The sequence below is a fragment of the Trichechus manatus genome, unplaced genomic scaffold, assembly GCF_000243295.1.
Source record: "Trichechus manatus latirostris isolate Lorelei unplaced genomic scaffold, TriManLat1.0 scaffold00257, whole genome shotgun sequence".
NCBI classification, from domain to species: domain Eukaryota; kingdom Metazoa; phylum Chordata; class Mammalia; order Sirenia; family Trichechidae; genus Trichechus; species Trichechus manatus.
The window spans coordinates 956843-967507 of record NW_004444193.1 but is presented as its reverse complement, the minus strand read 5'-3'; positions in this window follow the sequence as shown (position 1 = coordinate 967507).

Sequence of the window (10665 nt, the reverse complement as noted above, 5' to 3'; positions counted from 1 at the left end):
GCTCAAGGCACTGCTTTCTTGGTGGTATGAGGTCCCCCTGTCTCTCTGCTCACTTCTCTCTTTTATATCTCAAGAGATTGCCTCAGGACACAATCCAATCTTGTAGATTTGAGTCCTGCCTCACTGACACAACTGCCGCCCATCCTCTCTCATTAACATCATAGAGGCAAGATTTACAACATAGAGGAAAATCACACAATACCAGGAATCATGGCCCAGCCAAACTGACACATTTTTTGGGAGACATAATTCAATCCATGACAAAACTCTATTTAAAACTGCGACAACTTGCATATGCCCCAGCACTCCCTACTACCTTTTCCTTATTAATTTTTCTCTGTAGGTCTTTCTGTAATCTAACATTCACTTATTTTACTTCTATTTCTATTTATTATCTATGTCCTCCCACTAAAACGCAAAATCCATCAGGGCAAGAGCTTTGTTTTGTTTGGTGCTGCATCTCTAATGCCTAGAAAGGAATCTGACATATAGAAGGCATTCAACAAACGTTTATGGAATGAACTGACAAAAGAATAACCTACTCTCTCCTAAGGCTAAAAATGAGACTCTTCCTCAGTTCACAAAGCAAGATAATCTAACTAACCACGGGGCTAGAGCGGATTCTTGATGTAATCATTTCAAAATTTCTTCATAAGTGATGACAATTATTTAACCCCAAAGACTTCCATAGATATTGTAGCTAATACTTCCATAAGCCTGAAATCATCATTATAGTAAATGAAAATAATATTAGGTTTTTAGACTCTGACCACTAACAGAATAGGGCTCATTTATTTTCCACTAACTGCTGTCATACTGAAAAATAGCTGGCTTGTGGAGCAATACCACCAACATACAGGAAAATATACAAATGTTCATGCCAAACTGATTCCAGACAAAGAACCAAGTTTTATAAATATAAAATCTAAAAATAAAAGCCATATTTTTTTTAATTTTAAATATTTTATTTGGAAACAACTTCAAACTCATAGAAAAGTTACAAAAATAACAGAGAAATCACCCTTATACTCAGACTTATGTTAATAAGTTACCTCCTTTGTTTTATCATTTGTGCTCATGTGCTCTTTGTCACTCTCCTTCTTTACACACACACAACTTTTTTTCTGAATCCAACAAGGAGAAATTATACATCATGGCCCTCTGCTTCTTACTTCAATGTGTATTTCCTAAAAGTAGAGGTTTTCTCTTTATAAGCGCAGCACAGTTAAAGTTAACATTGTTACAATATTTTTATCTAAGCTGTGGTCCATCTTCCAATTTTTTTTTTCAATTGATCTAATAATACCCTTTATAGCATTTTCTTCCCTATTCAGTACAGGATCTAGTCTAGGGTCAGGTATTGCATTTAATAGTCAGCTCTCTTTTGCTTCCTTTAATTCCACTTTTCTTTGTTTTTTTATGACGTTGACTTTTTTGCAAAAATACAGTCCCTCCCCCTTTCTTTTTAATAGAAACTTTCTCATTTTGGTTTGTCTGATGTTTCCTCATGATTAGATTCAAGGTATGCATTCTTAGCCAGAACATAACATAGGTAATGAGGCGTCCCCTCAGGGTGTCTTATCTGGAGTCACATGGTATCCATTTGCACTATACTGTTGTCAGATTTTTCCAACATACATATATACCCCATTGTCATCGAGTCGATTCCGACTCATAGCGACCTATTATTTTTCCCCTTGCAACTAAAATGCAGTCTTTGGGGAGACACTTTAAGACCATGGAAATATCAATATTCCTCATCAATATTCCCCCAGATTTTGTTATGATTCTTGCCTGATCTAATCTTTAATATGATGGTTGCAAAAATTTCCAACTCCAGAACTCAGCATTCTACTGTAATGAAGAGCCCTCCCTTTTTCTCCATTTATTCATTTATTAGTTTATTAAAACTATAGATAACGAATTCCTATTTTTAATGGTATATAATTTATTATTATACTTAATTATTTTGATGCTCAAATTGTCACAGATTTGGCCAGTAGGAGCCCCAACAGACTTCTTGTGACATGCACTGTTTTTAAAAAAAATATTTTCTTATTTTCTGGCATAAAATAATGTTCCAGGCTCACCTTGTATGTACCCTGCCCAGGCCTGGAATCAGCCATTTCTCTGAGAAGTCCTGGTTCCTATGAGTGGGGGAAGTGGTATTTTTTACAGACCAAGATTTGAGAGTTAGGTGTGTTCATTGCTAACAGGATGTCTTTGCGTCTTAGCTTTTTCATTGGACAGAGCCAGGAAATACACATGCATATATACACATATACATACAAAGGTATGCATACATATACACGTATGTATATGCACATATACAAGTGTACGTATACATATACTTGTTTTAAAAATAATGAATTCACACTGAGACTTTCAAGATTCCAATCTCCACAAGATTCTTTCTGGTCTTGCCCCATTCCGTATTTGTATATTCCTCCTTCGTCAGTGAGAACCAGGGATCCAGCCTCAGCCATAGTACATCTAAAAATGTTTCAGAATGTTTTGTCCATATCACTACAAAAAATAAACCTGACAGAAAGAGTCTAAGAATTGCTTGCTCCCTCTTGCCTCCCTGTTGCCTCCATCCAAGCTAAGAGTGGAAGAGGCAGCATAGGCCCGGCTCACTATTATTATTCCCCATTGCTAACCGCCACACTGTCTCATGATCTTGTTTTTCCCCCTCGTTCCAGTCCCTACAAAAGGTTTAAGATTAACTGAAGTTCCTCCTTGGAGGGTGGAAAACAAGTGATAATGATCTAAGGATCAAAAAACCGAACAAAGCACCCGTCTGTGACAAGAAAACCAGGATGTCGCCAGATAACTTCCAAGAATATCAGTAAAAGATTAACTCATCTGAGACATGACCACCTCAAGGGGGAACTAACACAAACTTCTAAGACCCATAATCCTGTCCCTATAAAAGTCTTCAGCCGATCTCCAGTGGGGGAGACAGGTTTTTTGGAGGAATCTATTCCCCTCTGTCTCCTATATATTGATATATAATAAAACTCTTGCTGCTCACCTCACCCATCTCAGAATTGGCTACTGCGGCAGGCGGCTCCAATCCGCATTGTTACGGTAACAAGAGCGCATACAAAAAAACTAGAAAAGAAGTTCTTACACTCCTAGTTAGGAGCCCTCCATAGCACTGGGTCCCATCAGATGCCCAGACATGAAACCGAAAATTAGCAAGGAAGAATAACATGTTGAAGGTCTCCCTCCTGCAATTCCTTATTACAACATGACCTCTGAATTACAGACGTTTCAGATTAAGGTATATTATAGTTTTTGTTAATTACAGAGTGAGTCTTAAATAGAAACTTTATGTTGATGGGGAAAGCAAAGTGGCTCAACCTAAGTGTAATTACATGAAAAACTGTAACTCATGCACTGACTTTCAATAAGCATCTGATCGTCAAAATTATATATGCTAAAAAAAAGTCAAAAAACAAAACAAAAAACCCACTACGTATGTTTTTGTTGACAGCACAGATAGTTTTATATAAGCACTGTTTATTAGTCCTTAATGATCCAGATATTCTCTCTCCTAACTTTAACTATATGAAACAAAAATCATATGCTAGCATTTTCATATTAATGAAAGTACAGGCTGAGTAGAATTTTAAAAAATATATCGTGAAGAACAGTTTTTGAAGTAAAACAATGAAAGTCTGCTCTGTATCACATTACCAATTCCTTTTCTCATCCCCTATCCCATTCCCCAAAGGTAGTCATTATTAACAGTTTGATGTGCAACTTTTCAGACATCTTCTATGCTCAAATGATGTATGTACATATATCTATAGACACATACATGCCTTAACACACACACAATATATGACATATTAGCATTCTATAATGCAAAATAAAAGCAAATTTTAAAGTGAAGCCTTTGTAGTTGAAGAACTATAAAACAAAAGATCTGAGCCAACCGAGACAATAAAAAAATTAACATTAAAAAATATAGTTACATGGCTTGGCTTAAAAACATTGCTTATGTTTTGAGAACTTTTAGAATATATTATTGCTTCAGTAGTAGACACTTCTGTGGTAGGCTGCTTAGTTTATAGTCTTTCCCTTTTCTGTGCATGATCAATGAACTTGAAAGAAAAGATCAGAGAGAGAATAAATGACAGGGAGATACAGGGAATGGCTACTTGCATTCAGCCTCTCACAACAGGTCCAGAGACTAAAAAGAATCCCTGTCCCATATCTGTGTTCACCAGAATCTGCCACTGCCAAAGGAAACAAATTAAAATATAAAGCCTCTTAATAATCAGGTAGATTAGATGACCTATATCATAGATCAAGTAATAATTCTTCCTCAGCCAGCCTGGTGATTCACCTCATGAACAAAACAACCAGGATGCATGAGAAGTGGTTATGCAAGGGCTCAACTGCATGGACTCACTAAGACTGATGTCACTATCACTATATTGAGAATCATTTGCCCAAGTCTCCCACAGGGCACCATACCTAGGAGAATCCCCCAACTACTTCTTAGCAGGCAAATTGCATCAAGCTCTTTGTAGCACAGAAATAGTGATGGCTGGCCCTCACTGTAAAAGAGACCCCAATTCTGAATTTGCCTCTGCCAGCACCACTATCCATAAGTGAATGCTTCATATAAATCCAAGGTATCATACATGGCCAATCCAGGAATTTACTTCAAGTGGCCATGGGTAAATGTCCAGGGGTCTTACTAATCTTACCAAATAGCTTCTTATTCAGAAGCCACTGTTCTTAGGTTGCTGATGCTGTTGTGTGCCATCAAGTTGATTCCTACTCACAGAATCCCTATATAGTAGAAGGTAATATCTTCTTGAAGATTCATACGCCAGCTGCTGCCCCAGCTGAAATCTGAAATCAGGAGGCTGTCCTGTAAGATATAAAATAGGCTTTGAAGCCAATACATGATGTCTCCCAACTCCAGAACACACTGGATATGGGAACCAAGCAATGATAGTGAAGGTGGTGTCTTTCACCTGCTCTCAAATTTTTGCATCTTAACTCAACAACTTTAGAATCTACTGATCTGGAAGTTTTAGAATCCAAGAAAGAATACTTACTACATTTTATATGCATTACTACACATTTTATATACAGGCATTGCCCGGGTTATGTCCGACTTATGTACAACCATAGGTATAAACCAACCCCATAAAGCCTATCAGGAAAAAACTGACTCGGTGTTTGGGCCCCCAGGTTCCCTCGGGCCAAGCTTTGCTCACATGAGCAAGTACCTCAGTAGGTCCTGGGGCGGCCACTGGCAGAGGGCAGGCCCCCGTGACATGGTGCACCCAGCTGCAGCCCGCAGCAGAGAGCCCACATGCACCCACCTCCCTCAGAAAGGGCCAGCACCACCGTCTGCTTGCCCCAAGCACTGCCACTCTGCTCTGCAATGCTAGCCTGCAGGTGGTGGCAGCCAGGGGCCAGGAAGCGGGCTCCACGTGTTCTCTGAGTACAACCAGAGCACAGCACTGGGCAAATGGCCAGACCCCTTACCCAGCTTCGCCCCCACCCCATTCCGCTGGGCCCTCCATGCTGTACAGCCTGGGGCCATCACAGTTCCTCTCTGGGCTTCTGTTTCCGCTACCTTACACCTGTGGGATTTCACTATTGCAGCGGTTCTTGGCCTTTTGGTGGCTTGAAAGGGGGGAGGTGGCAGTCTTAGATTCCTGACCTCTATACGTCCATATGGTTTTCAGGGGTCTGTGGAGAACCTCCGATTTGGGTTTCCCTAAGCTTTTTCTTCCCAACCCTTGGGCCCGGGGCTTGCCTTAACACATCCTGACTGGCACTTTCTCCCTCACATCCCAAGGCAGCAGCCTCATAGTCGGTGCATGGGTGGGGTTGACAGGTCTGGTGAGAAGGTGATGAGGGGAATGATTAGTTTGGCTCCAGCACCCATCCTACCACACCCCCTAATCTTCCCTGCCTCTTCTGAGAAGGGTTCAAAACCCAGCAAAAATACAAGTCAATTTTTTTAGTTCAGAGTCTACAATAAAGTATCTAATTGGTCTAAAAGATTTTACAGAACAGACTCTTCTGAGAATCTCGGGTAATGTTTGCCCTGTAGCTATCTCTTCAACTGTGGAAAAGGTGTGTACAATGGTTAGTAATAACAAACAGGCACTACTTCGTAACGTACATCAAAACATTATTACTGTATTATTATGTTAAAGATGTTTCAGTGTATCTGGAACTGTTTCTTTAATGGTTTTAATGTATAAAATGGTACACTCTGTATTACATACTAAGACAAACATTTGACTTACTGATGTTAGATACAAACCATACCTAACTGTTCCGACTTATGGATAAATCCCAGACTTAGGAATGGAACTCATTTGTAAACCACGGACTCTCTTATTATTTTATATAATTGTATTTTATATATTATTACATTGTACCAGGAGACATAATAACTGTTCCACTCTATTGAAAACCATCCAGTTTGTTTACCTCATGACAGCAGCAAAACGAGCAAAGATGAAGGTTACATGAATTGGTTGGGGGCAACTGTCCCTGACTTCAAGGGGAAAAGGCTTGCTACTATACTTCCTAAATCTATGAGAACTCAGAGGAATCTCCTGCAATATCTTCTGATCGCACATACTATGCACAGTGTTAAGGACAGTGGAAGATTATCACAATTCCATATAGTTGGAACTTCCAGCGACTCCTTTTCAGGAATAAAAGCTTGGGACAGTGTGATGGTTAAGATTGTGCGTCAACTTGGCTGGGCCATGATTCTCAGCGTTTATATGTGATCACTCCCATGATGGATGTGCTGTGAGTAGCCAATCAGTTGAAAGACAGTTTCCTTGGGGATGTGGCCTGCATCCAAATATAAGCAGACATTCTGGCTTTTTGCTCGCTCTGGATCCTGCAGTTGCCTCCTGTTTGTCTGACCTCCGGTTCTTGGGACTTCAGTGAGCAACTTATCTGCCGATCCTGGGATTCGGTGATCTTTACATCCTGTGAGTGAAGCCCTGCTCTCCAACCTGCCGATCCCGGGTTCACCAGACCCTGTGACTACGTGAGTCAGGAGAAGCCTCTATCCTAATCCATGGACTTGGGACATTCCAGTCTCTACAACTGCGTGAGCCACTTCCTTGATATAAATCTATGTATATATTTATACGTTTTACTGATAATTGCTTCTCTAAAGTACCCAGCCTAAGACAGTTTGCTAGGAATAGAACCCTGATGAGCCAAGATACTAGCACAGAAGGCAATAGAAATATGAAATTAGAAGTGAAAGAGGTCAGGGCTTTGTATGTAGATGCAAAACTAAGGATTTAGCTGCCACTTGTTTTCTTACTAGTCACTGGTATGTAATAAGTACCCCTGTCCTTCCCTTTTAAATATATTTATTTCCTCTTCCTTTCCCCCAGTGATATAGATGGCAAGTTAGCAGGAGTTAAATTGACATTTAGTCTATACGTTGTAGAATATCAAGAAAGAATCACAATGGAACCAGAGGAAGCAGCAATAGCGCCCAGAGTCAGTAGCCCTATGAACTGCCTCTGGGTGCATTTGGGTTTTCTCCCACTGGTAAAAACTGCCTCAATAGATGGGATAGCAGGGTTATCTCTGCCTTTATAGAAGTAGATAAGGAATGAAGAAGAAGGAAAGGGAAAGGGAGTGAGATGTTCTAGATACTTTCTGGAGAACTGCCAGCTTTTGCTTCCCCTTCTCCGGGAATGGTCTTCAGCACAGAGGGATGGACCCCCTGGGGTTATGACTGTATCACAGAACCCAGCATCCGTGGCTCTGGGAGAGACAGATACCTGATTCAAACTAAGCTAATCTAACCCTTTCCTGTTGGAATACAAAAACTGAAAAGGTAACACAGAAACTAAATCTTTGCAGAACCATGACTAATGGCAAGGGTGTAGAAAAAAAGGTATAAAAACTCCTGCCAAAGAGATTCCCGGAACTCCTCTGGTTTCTTCTGTTCAAGCCCCACTTGTTCAATTCATCATTCAGTTCTCAGTATGAGTCCCACAAATCCACCTACCCCTTAAACTAGTGAGTGTCAGTTGGCTGCAACCAAAAAATGCTAATATGACTTTTTCTAGGAAGTAAATGAAAGGTAGGGAGGGTTCTTATTTTAACGTCAATATTATCATAATTATCATATTCCTTGCTTCCTCTTACCCCACTCAGAAACTAACATAGTGTACTCTGCCTTCAGAATTGTGCCATTAGAACCCTCATGTCTAACATGCTTTTTCATATCCTCCTATTTTGCAAGAAAGCACATTTACTCCAAAGCTTTAGTCTGTTCATTTTAGCAGCAGTTCCCTGGTAAGATGTTATTAGGGAGCATCAGCAGTTCTCTGTATCTTGTGATGCCTACAAGTGCCAAAAGACTAAATGATTACTGATTAACACTGGAAATTATCTTTCCCTTAAGTCTCTTAATAGTATACAAAAGAATGTCAAGCCCAGACTGTTTCTGCTCTCTGTGTACCTCGCTTCTCCTGACATTTATATCCTAACTCATCTATATGGACTTGTGACAGGAGATGCTTAAGTAGCTTCAGCCCAAATTTTGGAGTCAGGATCAAATCACCATTAATGCTAATTCACCCCAGCCTTTATGGCCCAGATTAGGTGACTAGGGTTTCTAGCTTGTTCTGAAATCCACTCTATTTCCAATCCTGTTTCTACTCCTACCCTTCTGCTGTCCTAACCCTGTTTATACTTCAATTATTATAACTAAGCTTCTGTCTTGATCCTTTTGGACATACCAGTCTGGTCACTGCCTTGTTTCTTCCTAGAACTGGGCCCTCACCTTTGGATTATCAGTTCCAATCCCAAGGACTGGTATCATGCCATTATCTAGAGCCCAATATCCAAAAACAGAATTCTCTGGTGACCACTGATGTTAATACAAATGTATACATGTATGTATGTATTCATTCATTTGCTTATTTACACACACACACACACACACACACACACACAAAACCTCGTATCCCACATTTCATGTGTTTCTTTTCCTTGAATTTCCATTAACAGTAAGTTAACCAGATTATTACCTGGCTGTTCTACCCTAGCATGGCCTACTAAAGAGAACTTTTGTTTAGTAGCTATAGTGTAGGCCAGATCAGCTCTTAACAGGCAGAGCTATTTCTAAGTGTGGTCTCATCCTAGTCTGTCCTGTGCAAGAGTAACCTTTGCCCTGCTCTATCACATCACAAATATAACAAAGCTCTAACAAATCTTGAAACATGGCAAAGTTAAGCAAACTTTCAGAATTTAGAAACAAAACAAAGAAATAGACTAAAAAAAGAAAAGAGAAAGATTGTTTTATTTTCAAAACAGTATGAGCTGGAAACTTTGTAATATAGTATTATTAATACAATAACATAATATAGGAACAATTCCTGGACATTTACATGCCAAAATTTTTAATCAAAGATCATAATTTTTAAAAATAGGGAACAAGATAATGACTACATTATATTTTATAAGTAACATTATATCACATGGGAATGACAATCTCATTCCCAACCATTCTAAAAGCAACTTTTTGATACAAAACAGGTAAGATATACCAGAGTAACAAAACACAGTATGTTACTGTGTGCTGTCCAGTGGATTCTGACTCACAGCAACCCTGTAAGACAGAATAGAACTGTCCCATTGGGTATCCTAAACTGTAATCTTTATGGAGCAGATCACCAGGTCTTGAACTGCCAACCTTTTGTTTAGTAGCCAAGTGCTTAACCACTATGCCACCAGGGCTCCCCAAAACAGTGTTTAGAGATGGTCATACAAATGGGTATCTCTTTTGATCAATGCTGAATTTTTCTTGATGAAACTCAATAAATTTCTAATTCCTTTAGTACTAAATAGGGGGATTCACATCACTTTCTGCAAAATCTACTTTTGTTATTAATACTACACCCCTCATTAAACTCATTCCCTTCCTGGTTTTGTCTACACTTTTGGATTCCCAACTAAAGATCAAGCCACAAACAGGACTATCTCAGGTATAAGAAAAACTGCAAAGCAGCCCAAGATTCAAGAGATGTGTGTACTGACCTTGGGCCCCATATAAACCAAGAAAGCAGGAGACAGAACCAGTGAAATAGATAATAAGGAATTCAAAATTCTGAGGCTAGGAGGTGAAGTAAATGAAATCTCAAAACAGATGCCATTACATTATTTAATAATTATCCATTCATGGACTAAACTAGTTTATGAGCTTCTTGAAAGGATGAATGACATCTTACCTTATGATCTTAATACTTTCAACACATAAAGCAGACATTTAATGAATGCTTCTTGAATTTAAAGAAAAGAAAACAAAGAAATCAAGGTTTCAGAAGGTGAGTCAGAGGTTTCAGAAGGTGAGTCAAGACTCAGCTTACAAACCCCAAGAGTATGGCCCCCAGACACCGTTTTAACTCAGTAACTGAAGTCACTCCTGAAGTTCACCCTTCAGGCAAAGATTAGACAGGCCCATAAAACAAACAATAACACATGTAGTTCAACCACGTATACCAGACTAAATGGACACACCAGCCCAGGGGCAAGGACGAGAAGGCAAGAGGAGACAGGAAAGCTGGACGAATGGAAATGGGGAGGCCAGGGTCAAGAAGGGGAGAGTGTTGACATGTCATGGGGTTGGGG